The sequence below is a fragment of the Bidens hawaiensis genome, unplaced genomic scaffold (genome assembly GCF_021521415.1).
Source record: "Bidens hawaiensis isolate Kalapana, Puna unplaced genomic scaffold, B.hawaiensis_p1.1 tig00038078_1, whole genome shotgun sequence".
Lineage (NCBI taxonomy): Eukaryota > Viridiplantae > Streptophyta > Magnoliopsida > Asterales > Asteraceae > Bidens > Bidens hawaiensis.
Window position 1 is genome coordinate 120,018 of NW_027496669.1, and position 22,453 is coordinate 142,470.

Sequence of the window (22,453 nt, forward strand, 5' to 3'; positions counted from 1 at the left end):
AATAGCAAAGCTATGGTAGGGTCTGAGGAGGGTAAGATGTAGACAGTCTTACCTCTACCCCATAGGGATAGAGAGGCTCCTTCTGGTGAGACCCCCAGCTCGATAGTAGTTTTGCATCAAGCCTTGGACATAAGGCACATAGCACTCAATCATCGGGACACCGGCTGATTGGTGCATGTACCATTGTCTTTCGGCTATCAACGTCTGTGACAAATGGAAAATTTTGCTTAAATACGAGTAACACTGCCCAAATGTTAATGATAAGTATAAAGTTGTTCCTCCACCTTTTAATGATAATTACTCATTGAAAATGGATAAGGAAAAGAGAAATGCTTACCTTAAACAGTTTAGAGAGGTGTTTGATGATAGAAAGGAGTTTGCTGAAAGTTGCAAGTTGGTTGAGGTTGATGACAAGGGTGATTTTGTAATGAAGACTGTTAAAACAAAGGTTGAAAATTATGTTGGTGTGCAAGTCTCAGAAGATGACTTTGATGTTGATCTATTGGATAGGGATGACTTGAGTGATTCAAGTGACAAAGTTCAAGTAGTTAAAGTTTAAAAGAAGAAAAGAGTGGAAAAAAAAACCAAAGAACAAGATTCATTTGCTTACAAATATAACTTCCAAATGAGGAAACATTATGAGAAAATGAGAAGAGAACACAAATTATTTGATATTTGTGATGGTTACAAGGCAAAGAATAACAATGAAAGATCAACATACATATTGCCACAAAGAAGGGAGAGTGTCAAAGAGAACAAGAAAACAGAAGAAACCATGAAGAATGATGATCTGTTCATTCATGTCTATCATTTCTTCTCTAATCAAGAATTGCTTGATGTTGGAGAGGTGGAAAGCAACGAATAATATGAGAGAAGACAATCAATATTAGAAGCAACAAAGATGACAAACCAATCAAGATAGAAAAGATAACCTTTTTCAAAAGTTTAGTTGAGAGACAAGACATAAAGATTGAAGAATTTGTACATTTCTCAATTAACTATGATGGTCTCTTTACTCAAAAGACTATTTTAGTTGATCCTCCAAGACCAAGTGAAAGGTTTAAAAGGGGAAACTCAAGTGAAAGTTTCAAAGGAAAAGTTTGGTGTAAAATTTGTGATATTTATGGACATCATACTAATTCTTGTAATGATAGGTTTACCTTCAAACCAATTCATGTCCCTGACACAACAAAGTTTGGACAAGACTTTGGTTTTTACAAGTAAAAGTATAATGATTATTTAGGCAAGGGAAAGAAGATGCTTGATGATCCAGTGAACAGTGTTGCAGAGGTAAGTGAGAGAAGAATTGAAACAGTTGATAAGAAAGAGAAGATGAAGGATTTCATAGAGAAAAAGAAGGATCCAATGAACAGACAACCCATCAGAATTAACCCTGATGTGGATTCTAAATCAGGGAAATCTGTTGATTCTGAAAAGTCACCAATATGTGAAGAGAAAATTAAGAAGAATGTGTTCAAGAGGAAGAAGTCAAAAGAACTAAATGGTGATGGGAAATTTCTTTTAAAGCATGGGTTTAAGCCACACGGAATTTTGTGGAAACCTAGGACAGAAACACAAGTAACAGTGGTGAAAAGGGAATATGTGATTGAAGAATGCAAAAGCATAGCTCCTTATGTGGGAGAACTATATGAACTTGTTTATGAATCTGATGATTCTTGTGAGGTTGTTTATGAGGACCCCAAACCAGATGCAACAGTTGATCATGTTACTGATGATTTGCAATCTTATTTAGCTTGTATTACATCACTTAACTTATTCCTTCTCTTTGATTTTTGAAGGAACAGTCCACACCAGTGAATGATGTATGGTATATGGACAGTAGATGTTCCAGGCACATGACCTGTGACAAGAGGTCACTGGTAAATTATGAAGAAAAGTTTGAGGGACCAGCTGCATTTGGGAGTGATGAAAATGGAAGGAAAAATGTGGGGAAATGCATTCTCACTAATGGAAAAGTATCTTTTGATAATGTGTTCTATGTGGAAGGATTACAATATAACCTATTGAGCATATCACAGATGTGTGATAAAGGTTATAAGGTTGGATTTGATGATTCTCATTGAATCATCCTTAAACCTGAATTTATAATTCCTCCAGATATGATAATGATTATGGCTCCTAGAAATGGAAACTTATATGAACTGAGAATGAAAGATGTCATTTCTAGATGTGGTACTTGTTTTGTGTAAAAGGCCACTGAAAATGAAACAAAGTCTTGGCACATAAAGATTTGTCATGTCAATTTAAAGAATATGAACAAACTTGTTAAAGGTGAGCATGTCATTGGTTTACCAACAAGGGAGTTCATGCTGGATTACAAGTCCATTTCATGTCAAAAAAGGAAAGCAGCATAAATCATCACACAAGACAAAGTTCATAAACTCCATTGAACAAGTGCTGGAAATGCTTCATATGGATCTCTTTGGTCCTGTGAGTATTCCAAGTATTGGGAAGAAGAAATATTGTTTAATGATTATTGATGATTTTTCAAGATATACTTGGGTTTACTTTCTGAATTCCAAGGATGAGGCTGCTGAGTTAATTAAAGGGTGTGTGACAAGGATTGAGAATCAACTAGATGTGAAGGTGAAGGTAATGAGAAGTGACAATGGAACTGAGTTCAATAATGGGATTATGACTGAATTCTGTCAAGCAAAGGGAATTCTTCAACAATTCGGTTCCCCTAGAACTCCTGAACAAAATGGAGTTGCAGAAAGAATAAACAGAACCTTGATTGAAGCTGTAAGAACCATGATAGAATATGCTTATTTTCCTGTTACTTTTTGGGCAGAAGCTATCAACATCGCTTGCTATTTTCATAATAGGGTCCTTCTCAACAAAAGTCAAGACAAAACTCCCAATGAGAATTTGTTCAAAAGAAAACCCAACATCAAGTTTCTCAAGCCTTTTGGATACATGTGTTCATTATTGAATACCAAAGACTACCTGAACAAGTTTCAAATAAAATCTCTAGATTGTTTCTTTGTTGGATACTCCACACACTCAGAAGTTTATATAGTCTATGTGAAAGATCATTTGAGTGTGATTAAATCTTCAGATGTGATATTCAATGAAAATCAACTCAATACTGCTGATGGAGCATCCTGGTTATTTGATCTTGAAAATTTAATCAAGTCTTTCAAGATTTATCCTAAAGACTTTGATGAAACTTTGTACAGCACAAGTGTCCATGAAGAAAAATCAGAAAAGACGGTTGATTTGAATAAATTATGTTCTAAGGTTGCTGACAGAAATGTTGAATTCTCTTTTGATAAAAATGCTTCTAACATTGAATCAGAAGATGAGAAAAATGATAACCTTGACCAACCACATGTTCAAGAAAGTCATGTCATGAATGATGTGCAACCTGATAACCACCATGATCAAGAACATGATGAAAGACAATCAACTTTAACTTTGAACATTGGAAATGATATTGTTTCAACATCCCAACATAATGTTCAAGAAGTGGCTGATATGAACAATACAACATCAGAATTGGTCATTGAGGAATCTGATCTAGTGATACAAATCTTGACTCAGATATTACTTCAAATCAAATCATCCAAACTTCCTTTGTGGAAAGAAATCATCCATCTGAGAAAATAATTGGTGACCTTTGTGTACTCCTGCTTTCTATCTCAAATAGAACCCAAGAAGATTGTTCAAGCATTAAAAGACAATAGTTGGGTAGAAGAAATGCAAGAGGTGTTGGCTCAATTCAGAAACTTGCAAGTGTGGGAACTTATAGATAATCCAAGAGGAAAGTTTGCAACTGGCACCAAATGGATTTTCAAAAATAAGAAGGATGAAAGAGGAATTGTCATGAAGAACAAAGCAATACTAGTTGCACTAGGATGCTTACAAGAGGATGGGATTGATTTTGAGGAAGTGTTTGCACCAGTGGCAAGGCGAGAAGCAATCAGAATATTTTTAGCCTATGTTGCTTCAAAGAACATCAGAGTATTTCAATTGGATGTCAAATCTACTTTCTTGAATGGAAAGATTGAAGGAGAGGTGTATGTGACTCAACTTCCAGGTTTTGAGGATCCTGAGTTTCCTAATAGAGTCTATAAATTGAACAAAGCTCTATATGGACTACATCAAGCTCCAAGAGCTTGGTACGATGAGTTATCAAACCACCTACTTGTGAATGGTTTTATAGGGGAGCCACTGATAAGACCCTCTTCTACAAGAACAGAGGAAGAGATTTGCTCCTTGTTCAAGTTTATGTTGATGATATCATCTTTGGGTCTACAAATGAAAATATGTGTTTGGAATTTGAGGAAGTTATGAAGTCTAAATACTGCATGAGCTCAATGGGTTAAATGAATTTCTTTCTGGGATTGCAAGTTCAACAAAAGAAGGATGGTATATTCATTTGCCAATCAAAGTATCTGCAAGACATCTTGAACAAGTTCAAATGTCAAGACTTGAAGACTGCTTCTACTCCAATGGACACACATGATAATATGATAGCTGATGAAAAGGGAGAGCTTGCTGATGAATGTCACACCCTCACTTAGGGCCTAGGCGTGTGACCAATAGTTGGTACCTGTTTTGAAAATATATCAGAGTTTAGCAGAAGTCTTTAGTTTATAATAAAATATTAATTTATATTTTGAAACATTAGTTTATTTGTAAAAGATAATAAAATATTTGATTTAATAGAAAGCTTCTCGAATAATAAATATTCGAGGGTTTGATTTATAAACTCTTGTTTGATTTATAAAACTTGTGTGAACATTGTTTGCAATATTTTAATAATTTAAACTGAGTCATCTATACCTTGTGAGCATCTATCTCCTTGAATGGCTCTAATTCTTTGCTACTTGTACTAACTTTAATTCCTGTAATAGGGGGGAAAATACGTCAGCGATATGCTGGTGAATCGTTGACTCTAAAAACATTTTGTAAATCTTTCTTTGACTGACAAGATAGTTTTCGTGAAACAATCTCAGCGGAAACGTCTATTATTTCTGGGATTTGTACCACTTGCCATACACACACAATTACGGCTCTCCAGGAACTAAAGCCTATTCGGAACTGGCGCCTATTGGGAACTGGCGCCCATTGGGAACTGACTCCCATTGGGAACTGATGCCCGTTGGAGAACTTTTATTATGATCTCTAGTCTGCGGCCACATAGCCTTGACTGATAGACTAGATTGATTATGTTTGGATCCAGACACAAGTGTACTCGGTCTGAGTTGCTTTTATTTTCTATCTTGTATAAAATAGGGATCACGTAATCCCATAAATATTTATTTGACTGTCTTTGTTTAAGATAAACAACCCGTTTATCTTGACTGAAAAAGGTTTAGCGTATTCACATGTGACTGTCTATTCTGAATGATGCGGTGATCTCGTTTGAAAACCTTTGTGAATGAATGAATGATTGACCAATAATAAAATAGGTTTATATAAATACTCGGATCGTCTTTTAATCCAACTACAGACCTTTAGTCTGGTTTTGATAGCTTAAACCTTGATTTATCATTTTCTTATAAAATACTTTGTACATGAATTCATTTCTCTTTATTTGCCAATCATGTACTTTGTTTCTTCTTCAAGAAGAAACGTCATTTATCTATAACCTTTATATGTTAAGCCTTATGTTTCTTAATTATTAAGAACCATTATTTTTTACTATACCTCTTGTAGGTGAAGCTTATATTTCTTACTCTTGAAGAATTATTATTTTTACTATATCCTCTTGTTTGTGAATACTTATATTTCTTAACTATGAAGAAATTATATTTTAGTTATTACCTTTGTTTATATATTTATAAAAAAAATTCTTATTTAATTGTTATCTTTTGATTTGATCAAGTCTAGGCTATACCCCTGACTATGGTCTGAGCCTTTGAAATAATAATATTTTATTTGGGCAGAACCCCTACCTTGTTCGGCTTATTATTTTCTAGATTCTCGGTAACACTTAGACGCTTGCACGTAATGAGAATCTTGATCAACAACTTCTCGACACGCAAATCGAGGCAACGTTCGGGGGTCGCCGGGTCGTGCACGTACTTCGAGGCGGGACATTGGGTCATCTCGGGTCAGAACGGTTTACGAGGTCGTCATGCGTTACGAGGTCAGCACGCAAAACGAGGTCGCCACGTGTTATGAGGCCGGCATGCAAAACGAGGTCGTCACGTGTTACGAGGTCGGCACGCAAATCGAGGGGCGCCAGTCGTCGGGATTGTCGGTACGAACTTCAAGGTGTCGTCGGTATATGGTACAGATTACGAAATTATAATTTGTCTGGTCGGGGCACGAAAACCGAGGTAGAGAGAGAAAGTATTTCTAGAGAGAGTGGGGTTGGGTGTGAATGAAATGAGCCGATGCCCTCCTATTTATAGTTGAAATCCAGTCCCATCGCGATACGCGATGGAACCTTTCTATTGGTCATCGCGTATCGCGATGACACATGTTACTCAGAGAGTGCCACGTGTCGCCACGTGGCGAACACGTGTCACTTTCTTAAGCACCCTATGCCACGTGTTGACACGTGGCGAAAACGTGTCATTTTCTAAGACACCCTCTTCCACGTGTTGACACGTGGCATACACGTGTCACTTTCCTATTATCCTAGTCATCGCGTATCGCGATGGCTTAATGTCTTGAGCCGTAGAGTATCGCGACACCGCCCTTTTGGGTTTCTATGACGTTCCTATCGCGTATCGCTATGTCTCCTTGGCTATGCCCGTCGCGTATCGCGATGGGTTAATAAATCAAAATTTTTCATTTTTAATCCCTTTTCTTCTATTGACTTGTCATATTTGGATCAAAATTTTGTGGATGTTACAATGAACATGAATATAGAGCAGAGATTGGATCACTAATGTACCTGACTACTTCAAGACCAGACATTATGTTTGTTGTGTGTGTATGTGTGTGTGCAAGATTCCAATCATGTCCAAAAGATTTTCCTATGACTGCTGTCAAGATGATCTTTAGATATTTGAAAGGAAAACTTGATTTGGGAATATGGTATCTAAAGAACCATGCCTTTGATCTACTTGCTTACACTTATAGTGACTATGATGGCTGCAACATGAGTAGGAAGTCTACATCTTGTCGATGTCAATTTTTAGGAGGCATGCTTGTGTCATGGCAATGCAAGAAGCAAACAACTGTGTCAAACTCTACTGTCGAAGCTTAGTATAATGATGCATCTGCCTGCTGTGCACAAGTCCTTTGGGTTCAAAATCAACTGCTGGATTCTGGTTTGAATTTCTTGAACACTCCTATTCTTATTGACAATATTGTTGCTCTGTTCATAGTTAAGAACCCAGTCCAACATTCAAAGACCAAGCACATAAAAATCAAACACCATTTCATTAGAGATTGCAGTGAGAAAGGTCTTATTGAAATGAAAAGAGTTGATACTAGTGACAACTTGGCAGATTTGTTCACCAATCCACTAGATAAAATTAGATTTCACTTTATCCTGAAAGCTTTAGGAATGATCTACTCTGATGAAGTCTAATTAATGATATGTGCTCAATGTGCTAACTGATTATTTTATTGAGGTCTTGTGACTGAAAGTTGTGTTTATGTGCTTGAATATGTGATTGTTAACTGATATGTGCTTTGAATGACAATATGTGTAACTTAGGTGTCTATGATGCTTAGCTTTGATTTGTGTAATTGTTGATGATATCTTGATAAGTGTGTCTACATGTCATTTGAAATGATAAATCTGTATGCTATCTTGAATATGTTAAATGATCTGAAATGGTGAAGTGCTTAGGATAAGTTAGATTATACACCGTTAATCTTAATTGAACATTATGTTGATCTGATTTATTTAATGCATAACACTTATTTTCTGAATATGTTGCAAATTGCTTGTGTCAAAACTGTGTTTTTTGTGATAAACTTGTATGCTCAAATGAATATTATGCAAAAGAAGTTTTTCCAAGAAAATCATTTTTGACAAACTGAGCAAGTTGATGGTGAAGAGATATAAAATGATTATTCAGTTCAAAGCTTTAAAGAAGCTTAAAAGGTTTTCAATGAAAATTAACCCAACCTTTGGTAAATGATAGTAGATTGATTATTTATAACATTCATATAGATTTAATAGGCTAAAAAGACTATTAGTGCAGTCATTAATATGTATGGTTGCTTTACATGATGTGTAAAAACTAAGGTGATATAAACATAATGAAAATGCTAAACTTAATGTGGAGATACATTGTTGAATATGCATGTTTCAAGATAAACCTCTCTGAATGATAGGCATAAAAGTGATTACCTAGTCATACATGAGCATGTTGATATTTGGTCACCAAAAATGAAACATCTTATGTATATGACAAAGAACAAATGTGAGCAAAATTTATAACATCAACCAAAAGTTGATGTATGTTCACAAATTTTGAAAGAAAATGCAAACATGAGGGTTAATTATAGAACTACAGAGGTGGGGCATCAATATAAGTGCTTTGACACCTTGAATGAAAGGCTTGTAAGTCCGAACTGCGTGGCATGTAAGTCCAACGTTCAACCTCAATATGTTTGAAAATTTTTGAAAAGATAAATCCATAAAGAAAATTTATATGTTCTGTTAGAAAAATATTATAATCAAATATCAGGGGGTTGAAGTCAATTTGGGGTAATCTGGGGAAAGCCAAGTAAGCTTTGAGAAGAGATATGGGACATCATATTGCAATAAGTGTTATCCATTTTTGTATTATGCAAACTAATTGAACTATAAGCATATCACCAATATGTAATGAAATTCATGCTAAGTCTAGACCTGCTATTAACCTGTTTGATCCGTCATAATAATGCTGAGAATGAAGTATTGAAATGTGACTTAGTCAATATGATCCCACGTTGAGATATTTTCAAAAATAGAGAAAAAGGTTTGGAAGGATATAACTGAAATTTGATCTCATAATACACCATTTGCTCTTAAACTCTAAAATTTAATGAGAAAACTGCTTTATAAAAGGTTTAAGTCAAAAGTGTTGCATTTTACCTTGAATATGTCTGCATGTCCTATTTCGAGTAAACTTTATGTTTTCAAACCTTCGAGTAAACATTATTGATATTATTTGAAGTTTTTAATACATTTGAGCATACTTGTTACTTATTTGCTTTGAAAATAATTTTTCATGTATTTTCGAGTACACTTTGATGATTATGTATTTTCGAGTACACCTGATTGTTTAGAAATTCATTTCATTCGAGTAAACTTGATATATCATGTCTGAATATTCTTTAAATATGAGTTTCGAGTAAACTTAAGTGTTTTTATTAGAAAGCAGTGTTTATCAAGCATACTTTATGATTTTGCACTTAGAATGATTAAAATGAATACTTTTAGAATAAACTTCACTATTTACTTAATGTTTAGTTCTATCGAGTAAACATGGTAAATGTGTCAAGTATACTTGATAAATATTAATTTACTAATTTATTGAATATGTCTGAATACTTTCTTTGAAATTGCAAGTGTTTTCGAGTAAACTTCGTTTCTCGAGCAAACTTCATGCTTTGAACACACTTGTTTATTCTTACAATAGTTCAAGTGTTTTTCCAAGCATACTTGCAAATTTCAAGTGCTTTCGAGCAATCTTTACTCCATGAGTACACTTTATACTTTGAGCATACTTGTATTTAATTATAACAATTCTTCTTGTAAGGCCCTGTTACCGGTGCCTCACATTTGGACGTTGGATTTACTCATCGACATAGTTCAAATCATCAGAGTTAATAAAAACATACGCGGAATATAAAACTTAAACCATTCGTTACAAAACATCCATATTTTGTCTTTTAAAACATTACTTAAAATAAAACATCACAGCAAAATCTTCATATGCCAGCTTTTTCCAACTCTGCCTTGTGTCCTCCTCAAGCTACCTGCCTCATTCTACTCACCTGCGTGCATACTAAAAGTCAGCTACGCTGAGTGAGTTCTAGTTAATCACATAATCATACAATACCTTCTTACATTTCATACTTAACCTTCTTAACTTTCTTTCATACATACATAAGTGTATATACTCTCATTCTTACTTTCATACTTTCTTTACATACATAATCATACTTTTAAAGAGCCTTTCGCCCTATAACCTCACAGATATTATAAGGGTCTGGTCCCTAACATCACAGATATTATAAGGGTCTGGTCCCTAACATTAAAGATATTATTAGGGTCTGGTCCCTAACATCATAGATATTATTAGGGTCTGGTCCCTAACATCACAGATATTATTAGGGTCTAGTCCCTAACATCACAGATATTATTAGGTTCTGGTCCCTCTCGTTACCATACAGCCATGCCTTTCCTTCGTTTGTTAGCTTTATCGCATTCATACATATAAGCATATACATTATACTTACATAACACTACAACCCGACAGTACGTGCAATATCTGAAGATCGTTCACGTACTAACAAGCAATCATTCATACATTTCACATCATTCACATAAGGCATACACTTATCACTTAGGATAAGTGTATTAACAAACATATCGAGTATGCACACAGCCCCAAAAACATAACACAGAAGTGGGGCTAGAAACTCACCTGAAGTCGGTTACGTTCAACGTTAATCGTAATCCCTTTTCTTGAGATGTGCACGGTAACTGTATAATAATTACACGTATCAATCATCTATCGCTATCCATATTGTTTTTCTAGGTCGATTATAACCCACAACGAACGGGGGTCCGGGGGCAGCGCCCCTGGCAGCGGGGTTCTAGGGGCGGCAGCCCCTAGCGTGGTCCAAGGGGCAGAGCCCCTGGCTGGGGTTAAGCTGATTCAGGCCCAACTGTTCATTATGATATCTGAGCCCAGCTGGACTTAGGCCCAAATCCAAACAGAGAACAGACCAGCCGAGAACCCTTGGCAGAGAACTCATGACCGAGAACCATGTTGACTGAAAACACATGTTGACCGAAAACACATGTTGACCGAAATCCCATACCTGGCCGAGAACACAGGTTGGCCAAGAACCCTCAGTCCTGGCCGAGAACACCCAGTTCAGCCCATTTTTCTATCTTTAAGCTTCTACCATGCTCAGTTACTGTTCTCAGGTTTGATTCAAGAACCTTTAACCCCTTTTTGGCCATCATTTAATACTGTTTTATATCCATTACCCCCACGTCTTCAAGATCTAACCCGTTTTAGAAATAAAGTTCAAATCTTTATAGGGTTAAAACGTTTTAGGCTAGATCTAAGGTTTATCTATAAGCCGAATACTACCATAAGTCTATTAAGTTCATTTTAATCATCAAGTTTGCTACTTTATGCTTTATCTAGACCCGATCTACTCTATCTTCAAGTTTCATGGCTAACCGTTCATAAAAACGTAAGCTTTAAGATCAAGAACGTACCTTTAATCGTTTTTAGACTTCAGGTTAGCTCTCTTATGGACTAGGATCTTGTATCTATCTTGTATAATGAAGATCTATCTATATTTAGATTGATTTTGGTCTTGGATCTCTTTCTCTAGCTTGCGGCCGAAAAAGGAAGGTTTGTGTGTTTTATGAAGGTGTAGGGAGAATAAGATGGATAAGATGGATGGAAATGGAAAGGATTAGGGTTTAAGGGGTATTTATACTCCCTTAAGCCCATGGACCTAAGGTCCATCTTTCCTTTTTGGTCCATAATTACCTCCATCTAATTTATCTACTTATCTTACCATCTTTACTATTATACCATTTAATTATTAACTCAAGTAAACTTTCCGTCATAACAATAAATATGAAATATTATTATTCGAATTTTAGGATGTTACACCTCTCAAGCTTACTTTGAACTTTTGAAGTATTATCGAGTAAACTCTGTTTTCGAGTATACTTGAGTGAATATTTCTGAAATCTGTTGTTTCTTAACTTGTCTAAGTGAAATACAGTAAACTTCATGCTTATAAGGTATTCGGGTAAGGTTAACAATTAGAAATATCTCTAAGTTTCTGTTTTGGGATCTTTATTGATCTCGAGTAAGGTTTTCTATTTGATAAATTATACTTGATTATTTAACTTGTGATTTATTACTCGAGCAATGTTGTATTTCGAGTTAGCTTCCTTCGTTTTATTCATTTAGTTTATTTTTAATTACTTTAAATACCTGAGCACACTTTGGGAATGAGAAACTTTTGAGAGTATACTATATCGAGCAAACTTGGTGTAAGATTATTTAAAATTGGGTTTTTAGCAGTATTCTCTCACTAAATGACAAAAATCATTTAAAAGTCATTTCACTTTTTTCCCTCTTTCTCTCTTGCATTATTGGTGATTTGCTCATTACCCAGAATATCAAACGTTAAACAAAATTCATAACCTAAATTAGTCATCCAACTTAATCCGACTCAATAAGCTTCAATTGAATGATTTTCGACACTCATTATGTGGGTTTAGGGCTTCAATTTCATGATTACTGACATCTCTATTTTCTATGTAGGTTATTAATTTATCGAAGAACAGGTTCTTAAAGACTATCTTTCATTTCTTATTCAATTATAACTTTTTACATGTTAAAGCTATGAACTTTAATGACTAATTGTTTCTTTGAATGTGTTCTTGTCTGTGATTGTGAAGATATGGCGTATCCGTTCGAAAAGAAACATAACATGTGTGCCTTTCTCCAACTTACCGAGGAGAATAGGCTTGTAGACTGATGATTAGATGGCTACCTCGATCAAATCTTCGCTTCTCGTTCACAGAAAAACCCAATATTTACAGAAATCACCAATTGGACTTCTGGAACTAAGCCCAGTTGGAGGATGATATAAACGGGGGACGGATTGAAGCCACAGTGGCTAGGCATGAAATTGAAATCACTGAAAATTTAATAAGGGCCAGTCTCCAGTTACATGATGATGTGGATGCTCCTATACACTTTACTACCCAAATATTGTTGAGTATTTACCAAGAGACAATGGGGTATGAAGGAGACGTACATGAAAGACAATTCAAGAAGGGCATGTTTCCCATCTTTTATAGATTTCTAATTCACCACATCATACACGGTTTCACACCAAGGAGGGGTACTTGGACCCTCATGAGCTGGGAGATTGCTAATGCTACTGTTGCAATTATATATGACCAACCATTTAATTTTTCAACTGATATTTGAGGGGCTGGTGACTAATCTAAGGAAAAGAAGGGAAGACAGGTTTTTGGTTTATCACTGCTTCTTACAAATCATCTTTAAAATTGTGTGCCCTGTTCTGCCAACCTTGAGCAGAACACATGTCTTGAAAGATGTCACAACCCGACCAAAGGCGGCGGAACATGTCAGGGTGCAACGGATTGCCCAAGAATACAAGACACTATTAAAGTGACAATATTAATCAACTCATTTAAATTAACAAAATCATAAAGAGTCACATAACTTGTTCATACAATAACCGAATTCAAATATAGCAAATAATATATTGTTCATTTTGCTAATATCCTAATAGTCTCGATAACATTTTCTGTTCAAGTCCTCGAGTCAACCTAAGTCAAACATGTAACATTGCATAAAATAGAATTTGTCAACACAAAGGTTGGTGAGAAATTTAATAGTTTTGAACAATAAGTAATAATAGGAAATTCCACAACTTGTATACGAAACAATAAATAATAGCAACAATTTAGATAATGAAATCGTTAATAAGAATACATTAACGACACCTTTCTATAAGGGGATGCCAAATAGACTCGGATTTTTATGAAATCGTTAATAAGAATACATTAACGACACCTTTCTATAAGGGGATGCCAAATATACTCAGATTTATGAATCAACCAACCAAAAGCGGTAAACACATTAGCATTTAAGCATGTAAGCATATAACACCAAATCGATCATTTATTTAAGTAAGGTATACAATAAAGTTTGTGGTTTAAGACTCAAGTATAAAACATTTAGTTTGAATAGGTATGCAATATCACCCCTAAAACGAAAGATGGAAAACGGGGGGATGAAAAGTACTCACGTTCAAGTAATAAACATGATTGGTAAAATGGCGAGTAACCGGAAGGATGAGGTTTAACGAGCAAAGCCTAGATGAAAGAAAGTCTTGTATTAGAAAGGTTGTCTAGGAACTCTTTAAATAAAGTAAATGATAGGAAATGCAAACAATTCAAAGTTTAAGGTTTAAAATGTAAATATTTAAGAAATTATAATAATAGTCCTTTGATAATATAAGTTTGCTCGAAACCGTGTTAAAGTATCTAGCCCTCAATTTTACTCAACCTATGTTAAGTAATAAGGTGAGTAAAAATGCAAGAATGCAAGTCCCTTTATAATATAGATACTAAAACAGGTTTTAACGAGTGTTCGGGTTGTTGGTTCGGGTCTTGGTAATTGGTCAAACCCAAAGTCAACTTTCCAAAATAATAAATGTTATGAGATAATTCAATAAAGAGATAATTCAATAAAATTTAAGAAGACTTAACCAAGTATGTAGTTCTGTTGTTTTAGAACTAACAACGTCTGTTAAGCGGGTGTTCGGTTTTGTCGGTCCAAACTTTGTTATAAGATCAAGTTGGATTCAAAATTACAAGTACTTTAAGAAAATAATTAAACTCAGTTTATAAAGTATTTTTAAAAAAAAATATACAAGTCTTGATAGCTAGAAACACACTTGTGTGTCTTAAGCGAGTGAAATCGGTTTAGTTCGGTTGGGTTCGGTTTTTATCTTGGAATAAGGTCAAGAATGGTTACCATATGCCAAAACATCAAAGAACTTGTATAATAATTTATAAATGATGATACTTAAGTTTTACAACCAAAAAGTCAATAGTAAAGTCTTTAAACGAAAGTTCAGTTTTTGGTTCGGATCTTGTTTCGGGTCAAGACCGAGGTTAGATTCTACAAACTCATAACCATGGAACTCATAAAAATGATTTTAGAAACTTTTTATACAATTATTTAACAAAACTAGTAAACAAAGTTCGGTTTACGATTTGGAGCTATTTACGGTTAAACCGAGGCTAGTCTCTACAAACCCATAACCATGGAACTCAATAAATATGATATACAAACTAAAATGAGCAGAATTTAAGCATGGTTAGTAAGCATAAACAAGTTATATAATTATATATATATATATATATATATCAAGGACCACGTGAGTCCTCCATGAAGCCTTGCCTTACGAGGCCCGACACTCCACCGACCGAGATTGGAGAAGTGACCACCAAAGATAACAAGTTGTATTACACTATGTATATGTTGTGCCACAAGTTATAAGTAATAATATGTTATTTAAAATAAAGTATTATGGTCAATTTGACTTTTGAAAGTCAAACGGCCAAGAACAATGAAAACAACCTTTAAAATCTTGAATTTAAGAGAGAAGATGAAGTATGAGCAGGGATTAATGGAGTATGAGGGTGTGTATAAATAGGATAAGCTTGAAAGAGTCTTGCATGAAGTCTATTGTATAAGAAATTGGATTGGATAATAGGATGTAAAGCACAAACAACAACAACAACAAGATGTTGTTGATCTGATGCCCGTCGCAATACGCGACGGGGCCATGGCCACACCCATCGCGTAGCGCGATGGGTTGCCGAGCAACCTCACCAAGTTGTGCTTTTTGACAGTTTTGGCCCCTAGAGTTGTTTTAAAGCGTTTTAAAGGCATTTTAGGGACCGAAAAGGATGTTTTTGAGACTCAACAAGTATAAAACAATATTGTAACATAAAATCCATCATTTTGGTTATATTGAAGGTTTCGGCTTACAAAACAAATCAGGTTACATGATAATGAATACAAAAACAAATACAAATAGGATTCGAAATTGACGAATGTCACAAAAGATCCAAATGTATACAGAAGAATTGCAAGGTTAGGGGCAACAAGTAATTTTAATCCGAAAATTGAATATTGTATACTTCCATGGTTGATTGACAATGGCTTGGAAATCATGGAAGTGCCAGAGTCACCAAGAGTGACTAGTGATGAAGATGAAAGTGAGAGTGAGGATGACGATGATGACTTCTCTGATGATGATGATAATGATGTGGGGGAGATGATAATGTTGATCAAGATATTGTGCAGGAGGAAAAGTTGGAGAATGTGGATGATGTTGTACATGCAGTGGTAACCAATGTAATGGATCAAGCTTAGGGGGAGACATCAACCTTTGACAACCCTATACTGACACCACCAACCTCACCCCAAAACCCATCACCATCTCACTACCAAACCCAAGACCCATACCCAAGATCACCAACCCAAACCCAAAACCATACCCAAGATCAAACTGAACATGAACCTTACATACCTAAATATATCCCAGCCCACCTTATAAACCAACCAAATACACCATACCAATCCCCAACACATTCCCAAACATCTGACCAACCTGTTATTCCTACAATCCAAACCAGAAACCAACTACCCTCAACTAGTGAAAACATAATAAAAATCCCACCTCATGAACCCAACCAAACCCAAATCCCTGATCCATTTCCAATCTCACCAATAAACTCCCCTTCCCCTGATGCTAACATGAGACTATTTGACAAGCACATGGATATGTTAATTAAAAACTGTAATTTGAAAAGGGAGAATGAGGATTTGAAGAAGAAGAATGCAGAACTGGAATCCCAGTTGGAACAGGCTTTGCTCAAGATTCAAACCCTGGTCAATGAAGTTGAGAAGACCTCAACTGCACCAAAACAGGGGGAGAATTCACCTGGTGCCAATATGGATGTGGTAGATGTTGACATTTTAAAATCCTTGAATGATATGTATGGAAGTGAGGAGGAGGATGAAGAGGAAGAGAGGAATGATGATGGTGGTTATGAAGCAGATGTCTCTGAAGAAGTTATCCAGAACAACGATTTGAATAATAATTATGACATGGTGGTGGACAATACTGAGGAGAATGAGAATGAGAAGGTGGTTGATGAAAATGCTGAAAATAATGAAGTGAATGAAGATGAAGAGGAGGTTGTTGATAAGGAGGATGATAACATGAAGGATGTGAATGATGAGGATGATTTTGATATCCTGTATGGAGAATTTGGTAATGTTGAATCTCTGTTAGTGGTGGAAAAGGAGAAGGATGCTGAGAAAGAGAAAACAGTGGATGATTAGCTAAAAGAATTGTTGGATGAAATTGATAACTTTCCTGATTAACCAATTGTGGTGAGGGTAGTAGGTCCATCCAGACCTATAACGGTTGATGAGGAGAAAATAAGGATGAAGGGAAAATTTGTGGCAGAAGATGAAGGACAGCTGCAGCAATTGAAAATGAAAAGGATTCAATCAAGTGATGAGGTTTTATCTGTTGATGAATCTGCTGAGGAGGCTATAAAAAGACATAATTAATTGTAGGTGAATGGATGCAGAGGGAGATTATTACAAGGTTTCTATCTGACAAATAACTTGAAGATCAGATAATAATGATAGAGGAAATTGAATTAAAGAAAAACCTTGATGAAGGAAAGGGGAAGATGGAACAAGAGGTAATAGAAGGGTTGCTGAAGTTGCAGCAGATGGAGGAGGTTGACAACTCATTTGTTGTTATATATCAATTCCAGCAACCCAGATTCTCTGAAACTGATTCCAAAACTTCTGAAAATGAACAAACTATTCCTATGCCACTACTGATGTTGAAAATGAAAAGTCTGATAGGCAGTTAGTTTATGACATATATGATGCCAAAACACTTAAAAAAAGAGATGGTTCAGAAGGCCACTAAATTATGGAATCAGCATGTGATTGATGATATAAAGGAGAATGAGAAGAGCTGGGATGCCGATTACTTAAATAAATAGACTAAAAAATATATATGAGGAAGAGGAAGAGGCAAGGGAAAAATAAGATTCCTGAGGAATCTCTGCCCAAGAAAAGGAAAAGTCCCATAAATGGTGTACCTGTTCAAGCTGTTAAGCCTGTTGAGCATATGGAAGATGAACCTAAAATTATGCATTAATTGATTTATCTGACATAGAGGATGAAGGAAATGATTCACCTCATGTGAATATGACTGAGGTTCACAGAGAAAATATACAAACCATGCTGGATGATGCCAAGAAAGAAGATCCCAAGATCATCAGCCTAATGCATCATGGATATAATTTTGAAACTTTGGTTGTTATGACTGATGAAGAATTGGATGTAATGCTTGAAGAGAAGGTGAGAGAGTTGAAGAAAATCCGGGAAAGGAAAAATAAAGACACTCAAAGGTTCCTAGCATATCTGAGACTTCATGGTTTCTCAGGAAAAATTAAGTCATATGAGGTTTGAGGAACTGGAGAGTGTACCATTCAACAAAAGAAAGAATAAATACTGAAGAGTGGGAAATAATGAAGAAGAAAGCTGCTGATTAAAAAGACAAACTTGAAAATCTTTACAGCAAATTTGGTGAAAAATGCAAATTTCTAATTGATCATGGTGTTGCTATTGAGCATGTGGAAAATATGAGCAAGAAAGCTGTGGAAGAAAGGTTCAAGAAAATATCAGAAAAAATTCATTCTGAATCAAGTACTATCAAAAGAAAATCCAGATTAATGACATTAGCTCAAAAGGAGAAGAAAGCATGGGAAAATAAGAAGGTAGAGCTGTTAGATAGATTGATGACAGCAAGGGGAGAGGGGGAGAAAACAAAGAACATGAGCATCAAGGAAAAATTATCCCTCTATGAGTCGGAGATGGGAAAATTCAATGAAGAGAAGAAAGAAAAGTCAAAGCCCACTCAGACTCCTCCTCTAGTTCAAGTGAAGGAAGAACCAGTTGAAAAGGTGAACTTGCTAACATGGGAAGATGAAAATATAATCAAAACTTTGAGGGCTTGATGATGAACAACGGAATGGCTGAGAGTGTGTTTGATAATCTTGTAAAGGTACAATTAATGAAACTATTTTATACTGAGAATGAGAACTGGGAAAGGTTAGAGGAAGAGCAGAGGAAACTATTGTTATTGCAGTGTGGACCAAGGGGGCAGCCTATCCAGACACAAAGATCAACCCCATATGAGCCATTTGATAAAGAAGTTATGGAGATGATTACTACTCTGGCAAAAGAAGGGGGATTATCTTAAGCTGGTGATGATGACAAAAGAATCAAGTTGTGACTATGTATGAACAATCTGGGCATGTGAGAAGACAGGTACCCAAAAAGAAATATACTCCAAGGGTCTCCACAGTAAGTGTCCCAATACCAACAACAAGATCTACACTCCAACGACAACAAAGGCCGCCAACTGATGTGGACCTACCTAAAAAGTTGTACTTTGATGCCAGAATAAAATCATTGAAAGTTATCATAACTAGTGGTGAGTTAAGGCATATTGTTTTCAAATATGATTTTCAGGATTTCAAGAAGGAACAGTTGGAGGAAATGGAAAGAATGAACCTATATGACTATGAAAACACACAGAGGTTTGCCTGAAAACAAAGGAATGAACTTTCCAAATATTTGAAAGATCAGTCTAGGAAGGGATTTCCTTTGTTGAACAAAAAGAGGAAGTTGGAACTGTCAAACTTTGAAAGAACCAATAGGCGGGGGAAGATGATGGATATAGTAATTATTGAAGCTTCTTACAAACAGACAACCAGATATTCAAATCCTCTTGCCAACATGAGAGAGTGCATAAGTATGAGGCAGCAGATGACCAGGATAAACTATGAGGTCTAGAAGAATGGAATGATTTCTAAGATAACCTTTGAACCAAAAGACCAATCTTTTATATTAAGAAATTCTGATGGACTGGCCTTGGGCATCATTGAGCAAGACACGGATCTGGAGTTTCTTCACATGGAGGATATAGAGGAGATCATTAGATCGAATCTACCTTCTTGACATCCACACCATAGGGAGATCTTTTATTTAAAGAGAAGGCTGCTGCTGTTCTATTTGGCAGAAAGAGAGATGCTGGAAGCTCTAGAAGATGAAGACTTATTTATCTTTCTGTTAAATTTGTTTTGTAATGTCCTTGTGACAAAATTCTCATATGTAAATTTTTCATTAAGTTATGTAATTTTGCTTTTTGAAAATTTGATGTGTATTTTGAAAGGTGTATGTAACCAACAGGTGTTTTGGTGCAGCTGAGTGTGTTCCAATCTAGGGAGAGATTGTTGGGATGAGAAAATGACTAAGGAAGATTGGAATCTTCTCATCATCTTCTGAAAATGGCTAAGTATGGAAATAGAGCACACTTAGGCATCAGAGCAAGCCTAAACTTAGTCAAGCAAGGTATTTTGCTATTCGAGCAAAGTTATCTTCTGGAATTCTTCTTAAGTGTAAGTTCGACCAAACTGCACTTCATCAAGCAAGGTTTTTCTTCAAGTCAAGCAAGGTTTGTTTCAGAGCAAACTCTTGACTAAACCAAGCTAACACCAAGTATTTGGTGGATCGAGCAAGGTTTAATAATAAAACAGTGGTCCAAGCAAACTTGAAGGAAGTTATTGAAAATTACTCTAGGGACTTCCAACGAGCAAGGTTCAACCTCGAGCAAGCTACAGTGTCACCAGCACACTTGGATTTGTTCAAATAAGTTAAGTAACAAAAGGTTGAAGGGATCTCTGAAGAACAAGTTTGCTCGTAGGGTATATATCGAGCAAATGTTGATATTATCTGGAAGATTGAAGTCCGCCTGATGAATATTTTCTAAGAAAAATATTCTAAGTAAAGCTTACTCGGAGAACTATTCCCAAACACACTTAATGGTTACCAGGTCTGCTCGGCAAAGACAAAAGCAGCAAAGCTTACTCGAAGACTTGTTTACACTTAGTAATTTTTGTAATATGTTAAGTATCAATCATTAGGGTTTCTAAAAGGAATGTCAGGTGTGCCTATATAAGGAAACTTTAGGGCACGCCTATGACAACGGACACTGAGCGAGATTTGACGGCTGTCTCTTTCCTGAAAAGAATATTTTTGTACGGAAAAGGCTGCCACAAATACAAACATACCATCTAGAAACCCTAATTGATTTTTGTTGTATTCTTCATAATATAAATGAAAATCTTTTGAGTTTATTTGTGCATTTGTTTACTTTTATGTCCTAGTCAGTAATTATTTGAGTATCATTGATTCCACCTTTAATATTCATCGTTCTTTCACAAAAGTAGCATTTCGTAACCTTCTTGTCGACGCGTTTGTGTGGGTTACGAGTGTGATTGAGTGATATAATCGGGACCGAAAATCCCTTATGTGTTGCATTATTAGTTTTTTTTACATGTGCATTTTATTTTTATTATTTTTTTGGTTTAAATATAATGAGAGAATCTAACAAAATTATTTTTTAGGTTTGGTTCTCGTACGCGTAAAATGAACCTAATGGATATCAATTGAATTTGTGTCTACTCTTCCGCCGTAACGCCCAAGTTTTTGTTTCAAATATGTTAACTTGACGGGACTATTTTTTGGGTTTAGCTCCAAACCGTAGCAAATATAGCCGATGCTAGTCGACCCGTCGCTACAACGACCATGTTTTATTGACCGAATAAACTTTGATTTAAATGCATTTTTTTATTGTTATTTTTGTATTATATGCTATACGAGTCACTACTATTATGAGTGTTTACTATTTTATTATTTGTGTTTAATGTGTGTACCAGTACGAACTTAACTTATCACAATTGAATATGTGTCCACCGCCGCAAAGTGGCGAGTTTCCACCTAGTTAGTATAAATGAGAAGTTTGATGCCATAAATATGTTTTCCTAAAGTTTTTGTAAAAGATATATTTGTAGAACAAAATCATTATCTAACTACTTGGTGGCATGACATTGTGAAACTTTCTTTAAGTCGGTCTGTGTTAGCCATGGTGCAAGGGTTCGAATCTCTACCTCCAAACCGTTGAATGTTGTTTTCTTTTCTTTTTTTTTTGATAGACTAATGGTTACATTGTAGCACAGGTACAATGCATATTTGTACCTATGTTCTATGTGCATGGATATACTTCCATGTGTTTTGATACTTGTTTTCAGGGTCGTTTTTGAGAAATTATATATCTCGGTATCCCATAACGAGTAACGAAATATATTACCTATATTTTTTTGTAAACGACACTAACGTTATAACAATAAATATATCGAAAATGTAGTAATACAATCATATACATTAATAGTTAACGGTTAACCGGTGATTCGTTCTCTTAGCATTCCTTACCAAATGACTTCTAGTTTGGGCCCAATAACCTAAAGTTTACCAAACGAATGAATTTTGAATAAAAAAAATTAACTCTTAATTTTAAGATAATCAAAATCCGTTTATATTACTTAAGGTTTATATGTATGTGTGTATATATTTTGGTCCCAAAATAAAACATGCCTCGGCCGAGGGTGCGACCTACACACCTCAAGAGGCGGCCCTATTTGCTTCCATTTTTCTTTATGATTGTAATCACACACGCCTCGTCTTCATCTTCGATTGTTCGTTCACCGTGAACGTAACTGATACCGAACGAATTCGCGTCGACTCATCTTTGTAATGCTCAGGTTTTATCAACT